At 46.1% G+C, this 12,423-nt stretch overlaps 1 protein-coding gene across 1 annotated transcript in view; it reads left to right on the top strand.

Annotated features, from left to right (window-relative positions):
- The first annotated feature begins 4,319 nt into the window (after positions 1-4,319).
- Positions 4,320-12,423, top strand: part of RBM47 (RNA binding motif protein 47) — a 121,278-nt gene continuing 113,174 nt past the window's right edge. Inside the window, exon 1 of the mRNA XM_080939324.1 lies at positions 4,320-4,692. The gene's annotated coding sequence lies outside the window, so the exon portion shown is untranslated. The remainder of the gene's footprint in view (positions 4,693-12,423) is intronic.

Genomic DNA, 12,423 nt, shown 5'->3' with positions numbered 1-12,423 from the left:
CTCAGCCTCCGAAATGCTGGATTAAAGATATTGGCCACCATACCTGGCCAGAAGCCATCTTTTTTTTTTTTTTTTTTTTTTTTTTAAGCTCCTTTCATCTGTTCCTCAACTGGGTGGCATGGAACACCGGAAAGCCACAGATTGGACATTCAGAGAAATTGCCAACGAATTCAGTTCCTGAATCTGAGCTCTGGGGTAATGCAAATGATTTGTGCCTTACCTAGCTTGCTCCTTACAGTTGTGATCACATCGATAACGGATGTTTCTCTGGAAATGTCCCATAGGAGAGTAGTTCTTACTGTATTGTGGTTCTTTACAAAGGTCTGAGGCTTGCCTCTTTTATTAACAAGAACGTCTTGGCCCAGCGGTGAACTAAGATTTAAACATAGGAAAGGCAATTCTTTGGGAGCCTTGGGATAGGTGTTTTCCAGGTACCAATACACAGGAAATGGTATTTCCTGTCTATTTTCTAAGTGCCAGGAACTGTGCTGAGAACTCACCTTGCATTTAACTCCTAAAAATCCGGAGGAGTAGAAGCTATTCCACAGAGGCAGGAACTGAAGCTCAGAGCAGCTGAGTAGTTTGTGTGGCATCTTTCATCCCAGAGGTTAAACTGAAATCGGCTCTCTCAGGGAGTGTGTATAATGTGTGTACGTATGACTGAGCACGTATGTGTGTGCATTCATGTGCTCGAGCATGTGTAGGGGTCAGAGACAAGTCTGGGTGATCGGCCTTGCCTTCCAACTTGCTTGAGACAGAATCTCTTCATTGTTTGCCGCTGTGCGTGTGTGGCAGGGCAGCTGGCCTATCAGCTTCCAGGGATTCTAGTCCAGCCTCCTGTCTCATCAGAGAAGTACGGGTTCTATGTGAGTGTCCTGTGTTCCAACTCAGGCTCCCACATTCACGCAGCAAGTGTTGACCACTGAGTAATCTCTCCATCCCGAGTTCCAAACCTTCATGTTCTTTGTGTTGATTCCAGAACACTGCCTAGAAGGCAGAGACAGGCAGAAAGTCCAAGTCATGGGGCTCAGGGGCTAAAATGACTAGGAGTGAGACTTGGTGGGCATGAGGGTCATCGACAAAACAGAAATAACATAAGCTTGTACTTATTTTTCCCATCGTCTGTCTTCTGTTTTTTTTTTTTTTTGTTGTTGTTGTTGTTTGTTTGTTTGTTTTGTTTTTTCCGAGACAGTTTCTTTTCGTAGCCTTGGCTGTCTTCAAACTTGCGCTGTAGACCAGGCTGGCCTCAAACTCACAAAGATCTGTCTGGGTACTGGGGTTAAAGTCCTAATTTACCACCAGACTCATCTTTTGTCATTTTAAAAGTTTATTTTAGCCAGGTGTGGTTGTACCGGAGCAGGAAGGTGGCTTAAGTATTTAAGTTCAGGACCAGCCTGGGCAACATAGAGCTCTTTATTAGCTCTGCCATACTCAGAGGAAGAGGAGTGGAAAGGAGGGAAAATAATTATACATGTTCTGCTTGGCCGGCCTGGGCTATATGAAATATATTTAACCCCTTTCTCACCTCCTTTACGCTTCCTAAAAACCAACTCACAAAAGAATTATCCCCACTCGGAAGCTGGGTGCGTCGGTGCACGTCCGCAATCTCATCCCTTGGAAACTGAAGCAGGGGGATAGCAAGTTCCACGACAGCCTGGGCTACTGCGCAGCACTGGCCTGCAGACCAGCAACGGCAGCACACGCAGGTCACTGTGTCCCGTGGGTGGAAGGGGGACAGGGCACCGGAGCGCAGCAGTTGAGCATCTGAGGCAAAGGAACAGATTCGGAAGCGGTCAGGAAGACTAGCCTCCTGGCGCCTGCGCCTTTCTCAGGGGCTCAGTTCCCAGGTGCAGCTAACTCTACACATTTGCATGCATCTAGGCCCAGTCTTTCATTTCCCTCCCTCCCTCTCCCTCCTTCCCTTTTCTTTCCTGACACGGGGTTTCCTGTGCATCTTGCCGACTTTAACAGACCCCTTACTCCGTTAAAACAAGTCTGCCTCCGAGGTCCTCGCTTCTCAAGGCTGGGCCCAGAGCTTCCTATGGAAAAAACCTATTTTGAAGAACAGAACTGTGCCTCCCGTAGCTCAGAAAATCTCTCGGAAACTGGGTTCCCAAGCCGGTTTATAGCTGTGGAGTCTTGGTTGGCTACCTAACTGTATCGACCCCCCCGCACCCCCCACCACGGGAGCCTGGGAGTCTTCTACAGGCTGTGCTTCTCAGGACGCGTGCGCACCTCTGGGCAAGGACTCCATTTAGAATCCAGAATACGGTTAAACTGGTCTGGCTTGACTTTTGCTGCCTAAAAGATAAAAGATCAAAGATCAAAAGGATGGCGAACTTCAGAATTCCTGACTGGCTTCGGGAATTACTTTTTACCAATGGCGGTGAGATTCGACTTTTAGATTAGACTGGAAAGGTGCTCACCTTAACCTCTGTAAGGGACGGTGTCTCCACCTCCAGAATTGGGACAGACCTGAGGATCAGATAAAGGAAACGGGTGAAAGGGTTCCTGGGGAATAAAAGGCCTCAACATAAAGAGATTAGGATTTCTTCATTTATATGTCAAGCTAAAAGGAAGATAAAGGGCAGACCCCAATTCCCTTTTAGCCTCTCTATTATAGTATTGATGATTATAGTATTGATGATATAGTATTATAGTACTTATGAGTTTTCAACCTCACCCCACCCGCACTCTGCCTTGCACAGTCTTCCAAACTGCATGATTCATTGTTATCTCGCTCTGACGTTTAACCTACGGAGTAACTCGCAGGGTGACAGGGCAGGTCAAGTGCCTAAATCTGAATCAGAATTACACACGTGACCCAGACGGTTGATTGTCACTTCATGGAAAGCAGGTCAAACGTCTCTCCTCGTCCACCTTGAAGCTTTTACACGAGACGAAAATCAATTGCACCCCCTTTACAAAGACTTCGGTTTTTCCTTCTTGAGACTGTCCACAGCGAATGCAAAACCCCCATTCTTTAGAATCTCCCAGAAACCCAGAGCTGGTGGCTAAATAACTTGCTCAGAGGCTCACAGATAGTGGAGGCAGCCAGCGTTGGGAATACATAATAATATCACTAACAATGGTGGCTATACGACGACACTGTTTCCAGCTTCCCTTTAACTAGATGGGGGATTAGTGTGGATCACTCTTTTAATTAAAGTAGCCTACTGTAAAACAGTATTTTCTTTTTCCCCTCAGTTGCATGACATTGCAGCCCGAAATCACAACTTTTAGGTTCCTTGTGGTGCCCGCTTCCTCTTCTAGTTTGTTTAGTCACAGAATTCGATTCCTGTTGGCTGACTCCGCGCCTGCAAACAGGCTTAGCGCCCCATTGAAATGCGGGAGGCTCCTTAATTCTTGTATAAACAGGTAACCCGAGGGGTGGGGCGGGGAACCGCGGCCCTAGGGTGGGTTTCCTGGGAGTGGGGACAGGGTCAGAGCCGGAGCCAGTTCCCCAGTGATCAGCGGCAAGGTTACAGGAGGGCTTGGCTGCAGTTTCTCCATGCACTGTTTTTGTTCCCTTTCTAGAAACCAGCTGTAACACCAGGTCAGAGCGCATGAAGAATGAGCCACTTTGAACCAGCGGCGCCCAGGCCCCAGGCCCTGCTGTGAAGGCCCCCGCAGAGGTCAGAGCTCGGGCCCCGTGACCTGCCTGCGCTGCCGGTGCTCTCCGAGCCATGCTGAGCCTCAGGTAAGGACAGCCCGGGAGGCCCTGGCTTCCTCCTACCTGCTCCAGCGCCTTGCTGCCCCGAGAGGCCGGGGACGCTGGCACTGCTCGCCCGGGAGTCAGGCGCGGGGTCTGTAGTCCTCGGCGTCGGCTCCGGGTGGCTCACTATGAACAGTCACCGGCAGCCGGAAGCCTAGTTGTCCCCAGGTGGGGCAGGTGCCACTTCTGGGGTCCCTTCTGGATGCCTGAAATGAATGTGATTTTTTTTTTTTTTTTGGAGTGGCCAAAGTTCCTAAGTCCTTCTATGGGGGCCAGTTCGATATGATGTTTTTTTTTTAACTTAAAAAAAAAAAACCTTCAGCTAAGGTATCCGCGCTCCTAAAACAACAGGAATGTTGCACTGGCCTTCGGCCAGCGGAGGCTCAGCGAGCAGGATAAAATTTCAGTGCAGATTTACGGGAAGTTGCCGGTGTTGGGAGTAGAAATCTGGTTTGGTGAGTTTAAGGGAAGGGAGTATACGAGACAACCTTGCTACTGTGAGGCGAATGGCCTCGTCTGGGGGAGGGCAGGAGGCGGAGGGAGGGAACCGGGAAGAGCCGGGATTGCAGAGGCACGGATTGCAGCCGGGCTCCGCGGGATCCGACCCTGTGCCGCTCCTCCCGGGCCGCAGCCGCCCCGCAGCCCGCTCGTACAACCCAGCCCAGCCGGTCGCCGAGCGCCCGGACCCGGAGAAGCCAGGCTCTGGGCCGGGGGGACGTTTCTCTCCGCAGGTTGCTCAGGTTTAGAAATTGTGACAAACCGGAATTCCCAGAGCCCGGGAGAGTTAAAGCCGAGAGCGATCTGTTAAGCCGCACGGTGGGAAGTAGCTTGGAGACTCTTTAATTTCTTCTTATTAATTTTTTAAAAAGAGGACGGCCAGAGAATATGTTGTAGGTGACTTCCTAGCCTTGTAGATTGCCACCGGGCTGTGAATGGTATTAATTTCTGAAGTGGGCGACACCAAGTACTTAAGGAAGGTAAGGTGTACTTTGGCAATTCCGACTACTGTCCCCAATCTTCCATAGGGTCCCGATTTAAAAAAAATTTTTTTTCTTTCTCTCTATTTCTTTCCCCCTCAGTATTTACCTCTCATTTGACCGCCTCCCTTCTTTACTGGGAAGTTAAAGGGTTTATAAGAAGATTTTTTTTTAAGCGTCAGCTTTTGGAAGAGCAGATAATTTACGGTCAGCCGCATTATGTTTCCTGCAGATTTGAGTATTTTTCCACAGGGGGGAAAGATCCTTTTTCCCCCCTTGAAAAAACACGATCGGTCTCTTTGAGGCACAGGTGACTAGCTGCGGATTGTTAGCGAGAGATTTCGGAAGTTTGGGCGGCTGGGGTGTCTCACTTAAGTGTTAACCCGGGCAGAGGGGGGCCTTCCTGTAGACGTTTACTTCTGAAGGCCACTCTCTGGGAAGCTTGGTGGTTGTTTCCAGGGGAGAATTTAATGTGGAGAAAAGGGTAGAGTCCAGCAAATATAACATCTGATATGCCTGCAGTCACTGGGTGTCTAAGAAATCAGTTAAAATGAATGGAAATGGAAAATTTCGGATAAAGGACTCTCTGTCTTAATTAGGTAAAAGTTGACTGGCACTCTAATACTGTCCTAAGGCACTTAGGGATGTGGCTTCCTTATTAAGTCTTATCAAATCGATGAAAAGATATCCTCTAGGTATTTACAAGCCATCTTTTAAAAATGCTTTTGTTTTTCCTATTACTTATTTGAGCTAAAAGTTGAACTTTTCTCCCCTCCAGTGAGTGTATGTTCATGACTCACTTAGGATTTTTCCTTAGGAGGATTACAAATTAAAACTGTTCTTCAGGCTGCTGAGGTGGCTTTGCCTTGCCACCAAACCTGAGGACCTGAGTTTTGGCCGTCCCACATGGAGGTGGAAGGAGAAAATAATCCTCTACGTTGTCCTTAGACTTAATTAGAAGGGCTGGATTAGGTCAGACATGGTGGTTCATGCCTTGTATTCTACAAGAGGTCAAAGCAGGGGACAGGAGGGTCAAGGGCAGCTGGAAAGCTGGGCTTGGTGGCTCATATCTTTAATCCCAGCACTTGAAATGTAGGGGTGGGAGGAGTTCAAGGCCAGCCTGGTCTACATAGCAAATTCCAGGCCAGCTAGGACCTACGGGCAGAGACTCTGCCAAAACAAACAAGCAAACAAACAAGATAAGTAAATAGTAAATATTCTTACTGTGGAGTCAGACTAAGGAATGAAAAGGGGGGAACGACCTGGAGGGATGGAAGTTTTGATCGTTAAATCCGTGGTCATTAAATCGGAAGTGTTTGAGAGCTAAATGGCAAAAAGTTGTCAGCATAGAGCACAGCTTCCAGATGGACCAAAGCTCCCAGCTAAAGGGGGAAGGTAGCATTTTGTGGGGTTCAGGCTGCTGTTCAGTCACACAGTCTCTCAGCCCTGTGTGATGACTCCGGGGGTGGTGCCCAGAAAACACAGCTGTCAGAGGGAAACTGGAGGAAGGGGGTGGAGCCTGTGTAATTTTCACATCCACCTTGACCTTCCCCGTGTTGTGAGGGAGAAGCTGGAAGCCTCCAACTTTGCAGGAAGCTCCATCCTGGGGAAAATGGGGAATCAAAAACTTCAGTAGTGCCAGCTTTATGATTAGCTTCAAATAAAGACAGGCCGGCATAGCCAGGGCTCAAGTATGCCTTCATCTCACTAGGCAGGACGCACTATTTCTTCAGAATGTTTGTAGTGCCAGCTTCAAATGAGCTCCAGCCTCACAAATGGATGGGGTTGTCATCTGTCCCTACCTGAGGATCGAAGTCAGGGAGAGGAGTGTGCTAGGCCTGTGCTTTGTCACTATACTCCCAGATCCTTTAACGTCAGCATAGATTTATTGAGATAGGCTTCCTTTACATTGTCTAGGCTGGCCTAAAACCTGTGAACCTCCTGCAGTAGTTTTCTGAATAGCTGGACTTAAAACTGTGTAAGTGCCAGCTAGTTGTTTTGAAATCCAAATTTAACCAGACTCCTCTTTCTGTTCATTATTGCCTTTTCAGAATTGTCTAGGATTCAAATTTAAGTAACATCATTTTATGACAATCTCCATTGATTTTTAAAGACATTATTATTAGTAGTAGTATCATTATCATTGTTGTTATTTTGGTTTTTTTGAGTCAGGGTTTCTCTGTGTAGCCCTGGATGTCTGTCCTAGAACTCATTCTGTAGACCAGGCTGGCCTCTGCTTCCTGAGTGCTGGGATTAAAGTCTGACACCACCACTCACTTGGCTAAGACATTTTTTTTAATTAAAATCATTTTTTAATGTGTATGAGGTTTTGCCTGAGTGTACACGTGTGACTCTGGTGCCTTTAAGGCTAGAAGAAGGAGTTGGATCCCCTGGAACTGGAGTTACAGAAGGTTGTGAACCCCCATATGGGTGCAGGGAAATGAAATCAGCTTGTCTGGAAGAGCAGCCAATGCTTAACCACTCAACAATTTCCCTAGCCCCAAGACTTAATTGTGTGCATGTGTGTGAGCCTGTGCAAGTGTGCCTGTGCATGTGTGTAGGCAGGCCAGAAGGAGAGATTTGTGAGCTGTCTAGTCTAAACTCTAGTTCTTTCTTCAGCTTATGTAGTTTTGTTTGTTTGTTTGTTTTTGCTTTTGCTGTGCTTGTGTGTGCATAGGCACAAAAGTGCAGGTACTCAGAACAATGAAATCAGATTCTCTGGAGCTGACGTTACAGGCAGTGGTGACCAGCTCAGTGTGGGTGCTAGGAAAGGAAATTGGGTCCTGGTCTGCTCTTGACTCCTTAGCTGTCTCTCCAGAACCCTCAATCGTGTTCTTTAAAATAATATGTTATTGTTTCCAAGTGTGTGGACATACGTGTTGGAGTGCACATGTGCGTGTGTGATGATGTCATCCACAGATGACAACCTTGTCGAGTTGACTCTCTCCTTTCCCTGTTTTGTGAGTACACGGAAGGGATTATACAGTGAGCGTCACTGCTGAGCCATCTCCCGCCTGCTGCGGTTTTAATGGTCAACAGATTGACTTTTTGGGACAGGGTCTCACAGTCTAACCCATGCTAGCTTGCAACTTCCGGTTCCCCTGCCTCACCCTCCCGAGTGGTAGAATTACAGGCATGTACAACCACACTGGGCCATTTAGTTCTTAAAACTTTACTATTTAATTATCAGTTTGTTTCTTTGTTTAGGATGCAGGGTTCTGCTTTGTTGCTGATATTTGTTGTGATACTGAGGGTTAAAAAAAAAATCAAGGAGACAATGTTTTTCAGATTTGTGTTCTCTATACTTAGTATCTTTACTTGATAGGACTTAGTACTGACTTCCAGTCTGGACTACATGGTAGTCCCAAAACAAAACAAATTAAAAGACTACTTTTATTTCCTCGTATGATAAGAGCATCTTTCATTTACTAGTATAACCTGTTTTAAGTGATGGTTTTTTAAAAAGGTTAATGGAAATGAAATTGTTCTTTCATGATTACCCAGGTTCCATGAACCTCACCTGTAGGTGCTGGGGCTCCAACCCAGGGCCCTATAGACTCTAGGCACATGACTACCACTGAGCCCCACTTCCTCCAGCCTTTTACTGTGTTTTTTTTTTTTTTTCTTTTGAAACAAGTTCTCACTATGTAGGTTTTTTGTCAGTCTCCTCTTAGCTGCTGTCAGCCCAGTTCCCCAACATTAGACTCTTTTTTTAAAAAAAGATCTTATTTATTATATATATATATAAGTACACTGTCAATGTCCTCGGACACACTGGAAGAGGGCATCAGATCTCATTACAGATGGTTGTGAGCTACCATGTGGTTGCTGGGATTTGAACTCAGGACCTCTGGAAGAGCAGTCAGTGCTCTTAAACATTGAGCCATGTCTCCAGCCTAACATTAGACTCTCAAGCTCAAGATTAAAAGTAATTCATGGCCCAGATGATAACTGAGATTTGACTGGCACCAGAAAACATCTGCTTGTTTGAGATAGCTCCAATCAAGTCTCCTGACTTTTCTGGATTGCCCAAGAGTTAATATTTGGATGTTGGTGAGGGCAAAGGAGCTTTCCTTAAATTTGAACCTAGGCTCATATTTCTATGATAGGACATAATCACAAGGGGAAAAATGCACATGGCTGCCTTTTATGAATCAACAATGGAAACATTAAACACAGCTTGAAGGATTTGTCAGAAAGATTCCAAGGTAAATGTTGTGTTGGAGCCCTTAGATTTCTGGCCGGACCAAGAGCTTAAGACTTAGGAGCAGTCTCTGTCTTATGATGGTGTGGACTTCCTGGTTTAATATCATATGAGGTATGTGTTGGTCAAAACGACCACTTACTGAAACTAAATGGCTTCGGATAATAACTAGTTAAGGATTTTTCATACAGCAATGTATACGTGACTTGGGTTCCAAGGAAGGAGGTCTGGAGTGGGGTTGGGGCTGGGGAGGACCCCCACAGCCAAACTGGTGTGGAAATGAGAGTGATGTTCAGATGTCACCGGACTGAGAGATTCGAGAGGAAATGGTACCCTGCCACAGAAGAGGTGGAGGGGAAGGCAGGAGACAACTTTCCCTGGGACCCCTTCAGTCCAGGATAGAAAGCCCGGTGCCTTGCCTATACCAGACAAGCCCTCTACCATGGAACTATACCCCTAGCTTGACCACCGATGCCATCTGCTGCAGGCTAGCTGACTGCTGTGGAAAATTTGGGCTGACTTCTCTCCCATTTGTCTCTCTGCTTTTCTGTCCGTCTGTCTGCCCTTCTCCTTGTTCTTGTCTGGTGATGGTGTTGCTTTTTTTCTTTTTCTTTTGCTTTGGTTTTTGAGACTGCGCCTCACTCTGTAGCCCAGACTGGCCTTAAGATCCACGCAAAGCTCCCGTGTCAGCCTCCAGATCCTACACCTGTCTTCCCCCCATCCCTACCATTTGAATGCTCCTAGCTTGCTGCCACACACACTGCTTTAAATGAGTCCAGGATATAACCAGAGACAGCCCAAGTCCTTCCACTACATTTAAATGCCCATTATAGGAACTTAGATTGTATAAAACGTCTTGTGGTGTATTTAAATGTATGTGACTAATACATTTATGAAATAATATTCAGTAAGTATACAGGTAGGCTATAAGGGGCTGCCTCTAGTGAGTCTTTGAGTGGTTTTAGATACCAGATGTGCTATCACTTGTTGAGCCTCTTCAAGACTAGGTACTTGTCGTTAGAAGATAAAGTGCTCCCTTCCCCCAAACCCTGTGTGTATTGGGAATGTAGTGGTCCTTCGTTTTATTTTGAAAATATATGTGTTGTTTAAAATTATAGTTGGGCACATTAATAAAGAAAACAGAATCCATCCTGTCTCGCCAGCTCACGATGTTTGTCTCTGAGGTTGCTATTTGTGTGTAGTTTTTATGAATGTGAATATGAAGCCCCAGCACTAAAACAGCACTGGGTGTGGTGAATGTTTGGATGGTGGTGTGTGTGTGTGTGGGGGGGTCCCTGGCAGCTGTAGCTTCTCAATGGAGCCTTTCTTTGTCTTCCAGCCGCTTTTGGTCATACTCCCTAAGTCTGGGTAGAAGACAATCTGTTCCCGGAAAGGATGGGTGATCCTCGCACGGATGAGCAAGAGTTAACTATGTGTACCAATAGGCATGTGGGCGTGTGTGCTAGTGCGCAATGAATGCTGCACATTGTGCAACTGAAATGGGGACAGGGTGCTTACACCTGACAAGGAAATGCCAGCCTGTTAAAATTGTCACAAGATGTGGCTATCTTCCTTGGAGCATAGGGGGCGGGTATAGAACATGTGCTTAGCTTGTGGGAAGCCCGGGTCCCATCCTCTTGTATGTGGATATAGACATCCGGACACACAAATGGTGTCTACATTTCTGCCCACAATGATCTGTGTCAGGTGTGTGTGTGTGTGTCTTTATGCATGCATGTGGAGATTTGATGTCAAATGCCTTATTCCAACAAGTCCCACCTTATGTTTTTAGACAGGGTCTTTCACTGAACCTGATCCGGCTAGACTAGCTGGCCAGCCAACTCCAGGGACGTTCTTGCATCCATCTTCCTAGAGTTCCTGCTGTTCCTGGGTCTTTATGTGGATGTTAGGGATCCAAACCCAGGTCCTCGTGTTCACACGGTTGGTAATGCACCAGCTGAGTTTTTCTCAGCTTCTTGCTCAGCCATTTAAAAAAGCATTTCACAGGTTAAAAGAAAGAAAGAAAGGAAAGAAGGAAAACACGTTGTCAGGCATGATGGAGCATGGCAGTAGGACTCAGCACTCAGGGGACAGAGGCACAAGGGGTTGCTATAAATCAGAAGCTAATCTGTTCTACGCAGTTTGGGAGCAGCCAGGGCTACACAGAAAGACCCCGCCTCAAACAAAATAAAACCAAAACCAAAACAATCTTAAGTAATGAAACAGATTTTTTCTTTTTTTGAGACAGATTTTTAATCTTGGTTGGCTTGAACTTGCTATGGATATCAGACTAGTCTTGAACGAGCAGGGATCTACCTGTCAGGTGCTGGGATTACAAGTGTGCTACCACACCAGGCAAGACCTTTTTCTTCTTTTTTTTTTTTTAAACTTCCCTTGGGTCAGCTGGATTCCTGCTAAAATATTTCTTATTGTTGTTCTTTATTTTCAAAACTAATGACATGGTTCTTAGGGCAGCAAGCCTTTGCCAAGGGTAGGCCCAACTTCTCAAGACAGAGTTACCTTTGTGTAATCACAACTAGGAGAATTTGGTAACCCAGAAAACTCAATGGGGCACTGCAACTATATTGGCAGAGGATCCCTTGCCTACTGTTATCTTTCTGTGTATGCCTACCAGCTAATATTTGTAAGCTATTTCTCTACACAGTCTACCGCTTTAGACCTACTTAGGGAAGAAGTCCTTGGTTGCTGATTCACTTTGGGATTATCTAGAGGATAAAAACCAAAGGGCTTTAATTTAAGATCCCACTCCCTCAGCCTCATGAAAAGCTGAAAACATAGGCCTATGCCACAGGCCTGGCTTTGGATTGTTATTTCCAAAGAACCCTACTCTAAGGAAGAACTTTCTTTTGTGGTCTTTTCTAGTTCAGTCTATGATTCTTCCCAAAGTCATATGCAAATCTCACTGTAGGCCCTGTTGTTGCATGATTAGACTTCCTATGAGATGCAATGTGTCTCCTCTCTTCACTCCAGATAGGGACCCATAACAGACTATAAATACCACTGAAGTTCAACATGATGAGCAATGAGTCTTATTGGGATTACTTACAGGAATATGGGTGAGGGGTTACTGACAGGGGCAGAAATGACTCAAAGGCATGGGTGACAGACAGCTCACAAAGCTGAGAACCTGGAGCACATCACACAGCCTGCAGGCAGCTCAGATAGGTTGGAGACTGTCCCTTCCAGGTACTTCAGTTGGTCTAAACCTCTTCCAGACGCCTCAGCTGCTTTCTTTTCTCTCAGGCATCTGGTGTAATCTCAAGTCTTTGCACTGCAGCCTCCTCCAGTCTGAGGGGACTCTCAGCTTGTACTGCTTATTCTGGCAGGGTTGTGTCTGGTGTGTCTGGTAAGTTTCAGGGACTTCCTGAAGCTATTCTGAGTTGTTTAAGGAGCAGGAGCTTCCTATGGATGGAATGTTTCAATCTTGGAGGGAATTGTTACATTGTACCACAAATCTTTCCCCCATTTTTTAATTTTTTTATTTTTTTATGTGTATTGTTTTGGTA

The sequence above is a fragment of the Micromys minutus genome (assembly GCF_963924665.1).
Source record: "Micromys minutus genome assembly, chromosome: 1".
In the NCBI taxonomy this organism is placed as follows: domain Eukaryota; kingdom Metazoa; phylum Chordata; class Mammalia; order Rodentia; family Muridae; genus Micromys; species Micromys minutus.
Note: the sequence above shows the minus strand (reverse complement) of the source record. Positions and strands in the feature narration are given on the sequence as shown.